The sequence below is a fragment of the Capsicum annuum genome, chromosome 11, assembly GCF_002878395.1.
Source record: "Capsicum annuum cultivar UCD-10X-F1 chromosome 11, UCD10Xv1.1, whole genome shotgun sequence".
NCBI classification, from domain to species: Eukaryota; Viridiplantae; Streptophyta; class Magnoliopsida; order Solanales; family Solanaceae; genus Capsicum; species Capsicum annuum.
This window is the reverse complement of record NC_061121.1, coordinates 28,522,504-28,536,082: the sequence shown is the minus strand read 5'-3', so window position 1 is coordinate 28,536,082 and position 13,579 is coordinate 28,522,504. Positions and strand designations below refer to the sequence as shown.

The following is a 13,579-nucleotide window of genomic DNA, read 5'->3' as shown; positions in this document are numbered from 1 at the left end:
TTCCTGTTTTTTATGGAAATAAATTATTTGTAAGAAACCAAATCCTAACCCTAAATTACATCATATAAATCTTTACCCTTTTCGTCCCCTCTAAAAAAAAGATATGGGCATGGGACTATAGTTGCCAAGCTATCTATCATAATTATATTATAAATAGGTATTGGAGCCCATGCCAGCACCGGTCCAATATACATTACTTTTTATCTCAATTTATGTTGTATGAATTTTCTCTCTCTTCTTTGACGCGACTTTTTCTCTCTTCTTTAAAATTCATACTCAAACGGTCACTTTGACTGACCGGCTGTCTCTAACACTGGCGATAGCATAGATGCGCCGGCACAGGTAAGGGATACTCTCTCTCTCTCGTTCTCTCTCTCTCCAGGTCTCTCTCTCCCCAGTTCTCTCTCTCCCTAATTTTTTTTCCTTTTTGTTACTACTATCACCGGCTAATTTAAAGTACCGCCAACTTGACTCCAGCGATGGCCTAAGCGTGTAGCACCGGTCAAAACCAGTTAAAACACTTGGTACAAAGACAACCGGCGACCATTTTGGCAACATCAAGAAGATGCACTGGCAATATTCTGGCAATGCACTGACGATCTCTTTTCGGCGATTCTATTTCAAAAATCAATTTTGATAGCAAAATTACCATAAATAGCACACGCAGGAGTACTCCGATGATATCCAAACTTTATTATTTAGTTACTATTTATAGTTTAGTTTCTTGGTATTTTTTTTGTTTTCTTGTGATTATAGTTTTGCCCGGCTCGCTTATTGGTATACATTATTGTGTTGTTTTAGCTGCTAGGCCGGATAGTGTATCCTTTTGTGTGCCTTCTATTTTTCTACTATTTCTTACTATTGCTTTGATTAATTGTTTGTCTATTTGTTGGATGGTTGGGGTATTTGTTTCATTTATTAAGTAGTGGCTGTGGGGGTTGATGATGGAACAGGGTTATGTTTAAGGAGGTTAGGGTTAGGGACTATTTTAGAAAAGGGTGAAGCGGGGAGGGTAGGGATGGGTATGAGGTCTAAGTCGGGTATTAGGGATAGTTCGATGAGTGGTGGCAGAGGTAGGTGAGAGGCGAGATAAGATAGGTTGAGAATAGGGTCTTGGAATATAGGGACCCTTCAGGGTAAGTCCGTAAAGCTGATGAAGACTATTAAGAATAGGAGGATTAATATTGTATGTGTGTAGGAGACTAAGTGGGTAGTGTCTAAGGCTAGGGATGTATATGAGTACAAGATGTGGTACTCAGGGAGTAAGAGGCGTCGAAATGGCATAGGCATCTTAGTGGATGAGAAGCCTAGAGGGCAGGTGGTAGAGGTTAAGAGGGTCAGCAATAGGCTGATAACGATTAAGTTGGTCATTGAGAGGTTTGTGATGCATGTGTATAGTGTTTATGTGACACAGGTAGGCTTGGAAGAGGAGGTGAAAGCAAGATTGTAGGAGGCTTTGGATGAGGTAGTGAGAAGCGTGCCTAACTCAGAGAAGATTCTCATAACAGGGGACTTCAATGGGCACATTGGGGTTTTACCGGGAGGTTATGATGATGTGCATGAAGGTTTTGGTTTCGGCGATAGAAATGGTGAAGGGGTTGCTCTTTCAGATTTTGTGATGGCCTTTGCTTGTGGTAGTGTATTCAAGCTCTCCGAAGAAGGAGGATCACTTGATTACCTTCCAAAATATGATAGCTAAGACTCAGATTGACTTTATGCTACTTAGGAAAGGGAATAGGGTTTTATGTAAAGAATGTAAAGTCATTCCAAGTGAGCAACTTTCGATCCACCAAAGGCTTCTTATGATGGACTTGACTATCAAGAAGAGCAAGAAGAATAGGGCCAGAGAGGGTTGAATCAGAATTAAGTGGGGTGGCTTGACGCCAGTTAGTGCACTGGAGATAGAGGAAAAGGTAGTGGGAATGGGGGTATGGGAGTGTATAGGGGACATAGATATTATGGGGATAAGGCTATAGGCTACATCAAAGAGATTACTAGAGAGGTGTTGGGTATTTTGAAGGGTCGGGCAGGACGACATTAGTGGAATGATAAAGTTAAGAAGAAAGTAGAGATTAAGAAGGGGGCATATGTTAAGTGGATTGAGAGTAAAGATGAAGAGGATAAGAAGGTGAATAGGAAGATCTATAAAGTAGCAAAGAAGGAGGCTAAGTTAGCTGTGGCTGCTAAGATAGCAGCCTTTGAGAGCTTATATATGGGGTTAGAGAAGAAAGACAGGGAAAAAAGGTTGTATAGGCTTGCTAAGGCTAGGGATAGGAAGGGTCGTGACTTCGATCAAGTGAAGTAAATTAAGGGGGAGGATGGTAGAGTTTTTGTGGAGGATGTTCATATCAAGAAGAGATGGCAGGAGTATTTTCATAGACTTTTAAACAAGGAGGGGGATAGAGGCATTGAGTTAGGGGAGCTGGAGCGCTCGGGGCAGAGTCGTGATTTCTGTTACTGTAGATGCTTTAAGGTTGAGAAAGTTAGAGAGGCTATTCGTAGAAAGCGGAGGGGTAGGCGATGGGGCCTAACGAGATTTTGGTATATTTTTGGAAGTATACTGGTGAGGTAGGTTTAAGGTTGTTGATGGATTTGTTTAATGACATTTTCAAGACTGCGAGAATACCTGAGGCTTGGAGATGGAGTATGATGATTCCGTTATATAAAAATAAGGGTGACATTCAGAGTTGCAACAACTATAGGAGTAATAAGATGTTAAGTCACACTACGAAGATTTGGGAGACGGTGGTTGAGCGGAGATTGAGGGGGGTCATGTCCATTTCAGAGAATCACTTTGGTTTTACGCTTGGTCGCTTGACGACAGAGGCAGTTCACCTAGTAAGGAGATTGGTGGAGCAGTATAGGGAAAGGAAGAGGGATTTGCATATGGTGTTCATCGACTTGGAGAAGGCATATGACAAAGTCCCTAGAGAGGTTCTATAAAGATGCTTGGAAGTGAGAGGGGTTTTGGTGGTGTACATCATAGCTATTAAGGACATGTACGATGGAAGGAAGACTCGGGTGAGGACGGCGGGTGGAGACTCAGGGCATTTTTCGGTCGAGACTCGATTGTATCAAGGATCTACTCTTATCCCGTTCCCATTTGTTTTGGTGATTGATGTGTTGACTCAGAGTATTCAAGGTATGTTGCCTTAGTGTATGTTATTTGTGGATGATATAGTACTGATTGATGAGACGTAGGCAGGGGGGAGGGGCGTGAATGTAAAATTAGAAGTTTGGAGGCAAACCCTTGAATCTAAGGGGTTTAGATTAAGTAGGTCCAATAAAGAGTATATAGAGTACAAGTTTAGTGAATTGATTCATGAGGATAGAGTGGTGGTGAGGTTGGATTCCAAGGATGTTTGTAAAAAGGATAGTTTTAAGTATCTTGGGTCTATGATTCAGGAGAATGGCGAGATTGATGAGGATGTCTCTAAACATATTCAAGCAGGTTGGGTGAAGTGGGGGCTTGCCTTGGGAGTGTTGTGTGATAAGAAGGTTCCCTTTAAGTTTAAAGGCAAATTCTACAGAGTGGCAGTCTGTCCGGCCATGCTGTATAGAACGGAGTGTTGGCCAGTCAAGAACTCCCACATTCAAAGATTGAAGGTGGCAGAAATGAGAATGTTACGTTGGATGTGTGGACTTACTAGATGGGATAGATTTAGGAATGAGACTACCAGGAGAAGGTGGGAGTGGCTTCGGTGAAGGATAAGATGCGAGAAGGAAGGCTGAGATAGTTTGGACATATGATAAGGAGGGGGCACGGATACCCCAGTTCGTAGATGTGAGAGGCTAGCTTTAGATGGCTTCAGAAAGAGTAAAGGTAGACTAAAGAAATACTGGAGAGAGGTGATTAGACATGACATGGAGCAGCTACAACTTATTGAGGATATGACCCTAAATAGGAAGGTATAGAGGTCGCAAATAAGGGTAGAAGGATAGTGTGAGTGTGTGTCTTATAGCAAGGTGTTAGAAGAGTGCTTGTGTAGCCGGGTAAGTAATCCTACGACTGTGTCCATAAGTAGGAGCCTCTAGTCAGGAGTTTTTGGGTATGGTGGGTGTCTTTGGTCTGTGAGTGTATGTTACTACAAGGTGGGTGTCCAATTTCTTAATTATTAATTGCTCGTATTTTCTTTTATTTCATGTTTCTCTAATATCTATTTTTATTATTTCTTCTTCCTTATTTCTATTATGTCATCCATCCTGCTGCATGTTTTATTACGACCTTGTGTACTATTCTTTATCTTGAGCCGGGGGTCTATCGAAAACAACCTATTTACTTTTTTGGAGGTAGCGGTATGGACTGCGTACATTCCACCCTCCCCAGACCTCACTCTGTGGGAATACACTGGGTTTGATGTGTTGTTGTTATCAATTTATGTGGTACAGATAAAATTTAAAAAGTCAATAAATTTTTTTGTATATTTGTAAATATTTTACGTTATTAGTTATTGATTTATAGTACTTTTATGTAATTTTCAGATACTATATGCTGTTATTTTTGTCCCAATTTATGTGACATTAATGAAATATTTGAGAAAGTCAATCAAATTTGTTAGTTTGTTTTAGATATTTTAAGTTGATAATTATATTATGATTTATACGACTTTCTACATAATATTAAAGTAATATTATCCCTCTACCCAATTTGTACGAAGTAAATTATTAATTATTGTAATTTGTATTATGTTTTATACAATTTCAAATATAGAACAAGTTAAATAAAATAATTAAATTAAAATTTAGATAATCAATTATATTTTTAATATATTTTTAGATTTTTTAAGTCGTTAGCTATTGTACTTTATAATACTTTTTTGGCATTGTAATTTACTATTTTAAGCTGTTATCTATTGTAATTTATTATGCTCTCCTTGTTCAAACTTTTGTGGCACTGATAGTCAATTATATTCTAAAATAATTTAAGTTTTTAATTATTGTGATTTATAATACTTTTTCTTTTATTCTAATTTAAGCGACACTGGTATGATTTCAAAAGTCAACCAAATATCACGATTGAATTAGCAAATCAAATATATCTTAAATGACTTATAATAATTAATTAGAAGTGATATAACAAAATTGCTATAAAAAATACTTGTGAATTTTTTTTAACTACGCCTCATATGAGATGTCAAATTAATTTAAAATGTCAAGAGTTAATTTATCATTTTATATTTATTTTACCTTTTTTATTAAATATTATTAATTTTTTTTTATACTTAGATGACTTATAAAAAATAATTAAGTGTTATATAGTAAAAATATAGTTGAAGCAGCTGAAACAGACATGTCATAAATGTCTATTTTACTTTTTTATTAAATATTATTAATTTTTTAATACGTAAGCAACATATAATAGTTAATTATCAGTGATATAGTAAAATCACGAAGAAAAAAAGCAGCTAGAAGCAGGCATGACAACTGTCAGTTGCCTGCTACTCACACTTATATATAGTAGTAAATAAAAAAAGAAAAAAAGATAATTCTACCAAATTCTAGTCTATAAACTAATCTTATTAGGTCTGTGCTAAGTTTGGATTCAAAGTCAAGATATTAAAATAATAATTTAAATCTAAAAAGTTAATTTATATTAGATATTTTTTGTTGCTTTATAATTACTGCAATCGGATGGTATTTTCATAATTATTTAAATGGATGATCATGTAATTGGATAATCTTAAATAAAAAAAATATTTTGTGAGAAAGAAATTATTATCAGAGTATTATAATATATCAAAATTCTAGTACAAGTAATTCAATATTTTATAAAATAATATGATTTAAAATATGTAGTAATTAGGATGCAAAGAAGATCATAAATAGAAAATATTGATATTCTTATAAATTTGTGAATGTGTAATTCTGTAATTATAGATAGATAAATTATTTTGATATTTATCGAGTTTAGTTTCTCTCATAATTTCAGTGGCAAGAGTTCTGCAACATATTTTTCCATCTTATAGAATTATTGAAACAAAATATTTCAATGACTTCAAATTTATATTACAATAATTATAACCTTAATTTAAAGTCATTATATAAATTAACTTAATAATGATCTATAATGATATTAAATAATAATTAATCTAACATTAATAGATTACTCCATTTGATCTATTTTCTTGTCATGTTTATTTTTTTATACGCTCCTTAAAAGAATGAAAAATTACCTAAAAGAAAAACTTAAGTTTCAAAACTATTAAAAATTCCTCCACTTTAAAAATATTACTTATATCTCAACATTTACTACTTTTATTAGAAGTTGAGATACAAGTTAAAGGCCCCTCATCATATACCCTTTCTTTACCAAATTAAGAACGGTTTCTTCCACCATCTACGCCATTAATTCAGGGGCTGATTTCAATCCTTTTTTCCCTTTAATTCAAAATTTTGAATTAATAAAAATTTTCCCCCTAAAATCTTTTCAATTTCTTCTAATCTTGTATGACAATCTTTTTTGAAAATAATTCAATTTTTTCCTCCATCATGTAGTTTGTAAATATAATTTTCCTACTGTTCTTGGTCCCTTGCCTTTTATTTCTTGTTACATTTATCTTATACAAAACAACATTGATTTTCATGTTACAAAAATGGGTAAATTGTTTGCCGACAAAATTCAAGTTTATCAGTACCTTAAAGTTCCCGAACTTAACAAAAATGGACAGTAAAATCAGTTTTACAAGAGAGTTTTTCTTTATATCAATTCGTTGTCATCAATCAAAGATTCGCATTACACTAATTTATTCTCCGATAAGAAATCTAATGATATTATACTGTTATTGGATGGTAATCAGGTCATTCAAGGTGAATTTCTCAGAGCGAGAGTTTATTGGATAAACGAAGTTGAAGGATTTAGAGGAGTTTGTAATCGAAGTTTCTTGCTGAGGATTAGAAAGAAGGATAAATAGAGGACTCTTCGGCCCTGTCTTCAACATATTCATATAGTTTCCGATGATATTGAACAATGAAGAAGAGAACTAAAGTTGTTTATGAATAATGGGTTGTTGAAAAATCCTGTAAATGGACGGTGGAGATCTGTTCCTTTTACACATCCGTCTACTTTGGATACCATAGCCATGGATGTCGATCTCAAGAATAAGATGAAATCTAATGTGGGTAATTTTAGGCCGAGATACATATTTAGACACTAAAGATACTTTTTTTCAATTTCTTGTATCCTTGTTCTTTATTTATGTTTTTATATGTATATATTGTTTTTTAAGTTTTAGTGAAATAAGCATATCAAAGATATATGTTAGTAAGTTTAAAGATACATATTGTGTACGAGGGTGTTTGGTATGTATCTCACATTATTTTTTTATTTTGATTCAATTATTTATATCAAAGATGCATATTCTGTAAAATAACAGATACATTTGAAGCTTTTTATATATCTGGTTTTGTGTTATTGTGGATTTATGCATCTCTTGTTATTTTAGATCTGCGCAATTTTAGGCTTAGATAAATATTTACACTTACGTGACACTTTTTTCAATATCTTGTATCACTTGTTATCTGTTTAAGTTTTACATGTAACTCTTGTTTTTAAATTTTAGAGAAATCAGCATACCAAAGATACATGTTAGTAAGCTTAAAGATACATATTGTGTATGAGGGGTATGTTATATGTATCTCGCATTATTAAAATTTTTGGATTTAATTATTTATATCAAAGATACATATTCTGTAAAACAATAGATACAATTTAAGAATTTTTTATCTCTGGTAATGTGTTATTGTAAATGTATGTATCTTTCAAACATAATGTAAGTTCGACCAAAATGAATTTTACCAAATAAGTCAATTATGGACCAAAATCAATTTTACGAAAAGGAATATTTACATTAAACAAAAATCAAAATTAGAAATAATGATAAAAATCAAAATTTATCAAAAATACTTCAATTAATCAAAAGCCAAAATTAGCAATGTTGGATCAAAATTAAAATTTACCACAAATACTACTAATATTGACCAAAAACAAAAATTAATAATAATGTACCAAATCCACCAAATATACTATTTTATTTTTAGCAATCCGAGTAAAGAGAATTTTATTTTATTTGGATTCTTTACTGAGAATCTTAATTTATAACTGCTACAAGTTCTTCATTCTTTCAAAAAATAAAATTATATCGGACACAGTTTTGTAAAGTCTATGTAAAACTTTATACCCATATCATTAGGATGAGCCATGAAGATTAGTTTTCATCAACAATGTATGTGGCTTCAATTTTATTCCTTGTTTCATCGATTTCAAGTTCTGAAGCATCCTTACTTTGAATAATTTTGAACCCTTTCGGCATGACATCTTAAAAATTCATTCACAATTTTCAGAAAAATATTTTATTTTTAGCAATCCGAGTAAAAATTAAGGATTTTATTTTATTTGAATTCTTTATTGAGAATCCTAATTTGTAAGTGCTACAAGTTCTTCATTCTTTTAAAAATAAAATTGTATCGGGCACATTTTTTTAACTTCTATGTAAAACTTTACACCCATATCATTAGGATGAACAATGGAGATGAGTTTTCATCAACAATGTATGGGGCTTCAATTTTATTCCTTGTTTCGTCGATTTCAAGTTCTGAAGCATCTTTCAACGAGCATGTGTGGACATCTTGAAAAATCTAACATTAAAGAATTCAGTCTTCCGCTGGCATGATGCTTTAAATATCCAAACATAATCCTCCGAACAACATCTTAGGACATAGCTGCAACAATGAAAACAAAACTTCAGCATATTTTTTTCACCTACTGGCAAAAAAAATAGTAGATACATAAACTGCACAAACATGTACAATTTGTATCTATAACAATACTATTATGTATCTTTCGTATGTTGATATAGATAAAACTAAAACACAATAAGATACATAATTAAACACAACTATAGAATCTCAGATACAATATTAGAAAAATGTATCATGTGCATAGAAATATGTATTTCGTCCTTACAATAAATTTGTGTAAAACAATAATTATGTAACGTTAGATACATAACTCATTAAAGTAGAGATAATTAACAACAACTGATGCGTTAAAGATGAAAATTAGATTTATAATTAATTAATTCCGTAATTTTTTCTGATGGATTTTTCAAAAACATTACTGCACCAACTTTTCCATCAAACAACATTTCACTAGCAGACTTATCTAATGTATTGATGATAAGTGGATACGTCCTAAAATCACGCTCACTTTTCTTAATTTCGATATAAAGCTTAACATCCATCTCTTTACGAATCAACAACGGTGCCGCATTTCCATCAACTATGTAACGGGCCTCAATTTTTTCCTTTCGTTAATTTTTAGTTCTACAACAATTATCGAAATCAGTTTTTCGTAAGTTACATGTTCACTAACCGCGATTCCATCGCTCTTATAGCCCTCGTAGTTGATATCGTCAACTCAAACGCCTAAATAACGTAACAATACTGTAATATTCATTGAAATCACTTCGAAAAAAAAAATCAAGAAATAAAAAAAAATCGTATGATTTTTTTGAACAAGCCGTAAGAAGATTTTGAAATTTCAAAACAGATTATGGAAAGGTTCTTGTTTAGAATGGTGGAATAATAAACTAATTACCATAAATCGTGGGATATTATTTTATTTTTACCATAATTAGTTAGCTTAATTACTGTTTTAATGCTTCTTTAGCAGTTACATTCCTTAAAACGTGCTAATTAGTTTAATTAAAACATATATCTGTAGGATGCATCTAAGCTAAGTAACATGTATCATCAAAGGCTAAAACTTGAGATTTTCTGAAATTTTAAAAATAGTTAGGATTTTTAGTAAATACTAGTGAACATGTTGTTATATATGTAATTTTTACTAATTTTTACCTTAACTTATGGGTGGTTGGAGGGCCAATCAAAGTTTAGGCTTATTCTCTTTTCTGAGCTGGGATTTAGTGGTCTGTACACCCAATTTCTTTGACCATCGCCACTAAAAAAAAATAGGAATTAGGGATGAATTAATTTTGTAGCTAAGCAATAAAATTAGTCGATAATTCCCTGTGATGGATTAGCATAAAATTCTGTTATCTACAAAGAAATGTCTACTTCGACTTGGAAAATGATTCCAATAGACATGAAACGACATTCTCACAACTCACAAGGAACATAACTTCAAAGATTTTAATATAGAAGATTTGCACAAAATGGTATGTAAAGTGCCAAAGATCTAAAGGGATTAGGGAATATTAACCAAAATGGTGATAAAAAGATAATATAATGACACAGGTGTGTGGTTGTTGGGAATGCGGCAGATATATGGATTTCTTTAAATAGCCACAAACTTTTTATTAAGAAAGAATGTCCACAGGAAACATTCCATTTTTGTTTAGAAATGGGCACACATGTCACCAACATAGACTTAAAACATCATCATTATTATACACTATATTACCTATCAAAGGTAGAAAATGTGCACTAGAATAGTTTACATTTTCTTTGTACATGCCGTAAGCTTATATGTTGGACTGCCATGAATAATGACCACTCTAATCTAGATGCACTAACTTTAGATGGCCACTTATCCCCGATCTTTGATTTTTCCAAATCCTAGTTTTGTCTTTGTTGCATGTCATGTAACACTATGTTGGTTGAATTCTTTAAAAGTTTTGACCGGTGAGGTGTGTGTCAATTCTTCAAAAATAATATATTTTTTGAGAATTTAATACGAGTGTGATAATATCTTTTTTATAATCGTGATATATGAGTCAGCTTACGGGCACTTTCTCCACTAAGCTTGAATGGATAGAAAAAAATCACCAAGTGTTTTTGGCTCTACTAAAATTTGATCTTGGGACCTCATGATTTTCAACTCAATATATTGATCATTAGACAATACCACGGATCATGGGTGTGATGTAGAAAACTTTTTTGTTGAGTCCGAACAATATATAGATGGAAACATATCTCGCGGTCATTACAACTTATTTTGCTTACTGAACTCTGTTTGTCTTATAAATATGGAGAATTTTACAAGGTCAACGGTCAACAACAACAATAATATATTCAGTGTAATTTCACAAATAAGATCGCGAGAGGATGATATTACATTTACTTCTTACCTTGTGGAGGTAGAGATGTTTCCGATAATAGAAGATTAATAAATGCAAAAATAGTTTAAAGGTTAAAATTCTACAAATACTGAAGTAGAGCGGAATGGATATAGAGAATTCGTGAAACATATTAGATTTTTTTTTCCAATTTTCTCTCTGTCGTCCTTTTTCATTATTTATTTTTCCGATTTCAAAAATTCTTTGTGCTGCTAGGTGATTAAAATAAACTTAACAAGGAATTCTATAGGTTAACCTAAATTTTGAATGTCAATAAATGAACTTAAAAGAAGAGAAACTCTTTATACCCTTAACTTTTTGCTCACTTTTTTATGTCTGAATTATGAACTGATCTTTAGGGACATTCCTTTAAATTGTTAGTCTCACCAGGGTCCTAGCACTACAAAATTTTAAGGATAATCCCAAGAGAACTAAGGTGAAGTCAGTAAGAGGTGTTGGTACTTATGATGGTAAGCATCCTCCACCTCCAATCCTAAGGTTGTGGAGTCTAGTCAGGCAAAAAAGGTGGAAACTCCTAGAGAGAGGTCAGAAAGAAAACTAACTTGTTTGAACGGAACTTTAAAGAGTGATTCATGAATCAGTTTCATTGTCCTGAATAATACAATAATAGTTGCGCCTCAATCCCAAACAAGTTTGAGATAAATTGTATGAATCCATGTATCTCCATTTAAGTCCTCTTAGTTCAATATTATAAAAGTTTAGTTCTCAAACACTAGAAATTTGATATATTTTCTGCTGGAAAACAAGTCGATGACAAAGACTCAAGATTTCTAGTGAATACTGGACCTGAAGCAAAAGTACTAGTACGACTCAAACTATATATATATAGAGAGAGGCGGATTCAGGATCTGGACTTTTTGGAAGCCAAGTAAACTTATTGATGGGGGTGGAGTCACCTTCGATGAAGGATGGTGAGATGCACGCCCTTCGTCGGAAAATTATGTGATGAATAGAGGTTAAATGTTAATCATAATAGTATATATTTAATTTTGCACACTCTTAACATAGCTGAGAATAAAATTTGCACATCCTTCGCTGAATTTCTGGCTCCGCCACTGCATATCGATTAAATTAATCAAATTATTCATTTTTTGATATATAGGACAATTAACCAACCAATTAATTAAAAAAAATAATAATAAAATGACAAAACTTCATCTTTCAAAAATATTACTAATATCATAATATACTATTCATAATTAATTTAAATGGTAGAATGTACACCTGCAACAAAAGTGCTGCACTAGATAGTACTTTGGTATTAGGGGTGACAAATTTAATATTTGACTATATCAGTATTAAACAAAACAAATGCTGCAAACTGGGATCAAACACACAACCTATATGGGTAACAAAAGAAATGCTTTGTCACTTGCACTAGATAGCGCTTTGGTATTATGGGTGACAGATTTAATATTTGACTATATTAGTATATATATATATTCCTACATACATAGAGTTTCCGTCAAAGTTGCGGGTGGCGTACGTGCCACCCCCATGGTAATGAATAGATCCGCCCTTATATATATATAATCCACTATTACATATTCCAACAAAATAAATTAAAACTCTTAAATGCTAAAACATTATATAATGAAGGAATGTTTTCAAGAGCACAACTATATAGGCATTATAGAGAAGAACAGACGTGTGTTATCCTACCACGTGAACTAAGGTTGTATTGTACCTCGTCCCATTTTACCTCTAATTATCATGACTTCACGCCTGTAAACTAGTGCTAGAAGTCGATTTAGGACATGATCAAACCCTCTCAAGTGATCTCTGAATGTTACTTTTTCCTTCTCTTCAATGTGATCATTTTTTACGTCGTTTAATCATGTATGGCAGAACATTCATCTACATCGTCATTCTTACGGCAAACATATCGTGGATATGTTGGACTTTAGGGATCCAACCTTTGTTCCTTATAACATTACTTGTCCTACAACAACATGCCTTTTAACTTTCTTGTCTAATATTTATATCCTGAAATTTTGTGTGAAAACAGGGACTGGTAGTACTCACCATACAAGCTCGTTCCAGTTCATTGAAGCCGCCAAAATGCGAACAAGTTCATGGGGCACAAGCTGCAATGTTATTCATTGGACTCTACCTAGTGGCATTAGGTGTAGGAGGTATAAAGGGGTCACTGCCGCCCCACGGTGCTGAACAGTTTGATGAAACAACCCCACAAGGAAGGAAGCAAAGATCTACTTTCTTCAATTACTTTGTGTTCTGTCTCTCCTTTGGAGGTCTCATTGCTGTCACATTTGTGCTCTGGGTGGAAGACAATAAGGGTTGGCAATGGGGATTTGGAATTGCAGCTTTGGCTATATTTTTGTCGATCCCCATCTTCCTTGCTGGTTCGCCATTCTATAGGAACAAGATACCTCGTGGAAGCCCTCTTACAACAATCAGCAAGGTAAAGATTTCCGTAAACCTCCAACTAACCTAATTGTTTCATTTTATATGCACATTTACAC

At 33.2% G+C, this 13,579-nt stretch overlaps 1 pseudogene; it reads left to right on the top strand.

The window, feature by feature from the left end:
* The first annotated feature begins 1,246 nt into the window (after positions 1–1,246).
* Positions 1,247–13,579, top strand: part of LOC107846587 — a 16,181-nt pseudogene continuing 3,848 nt past the window's right edge.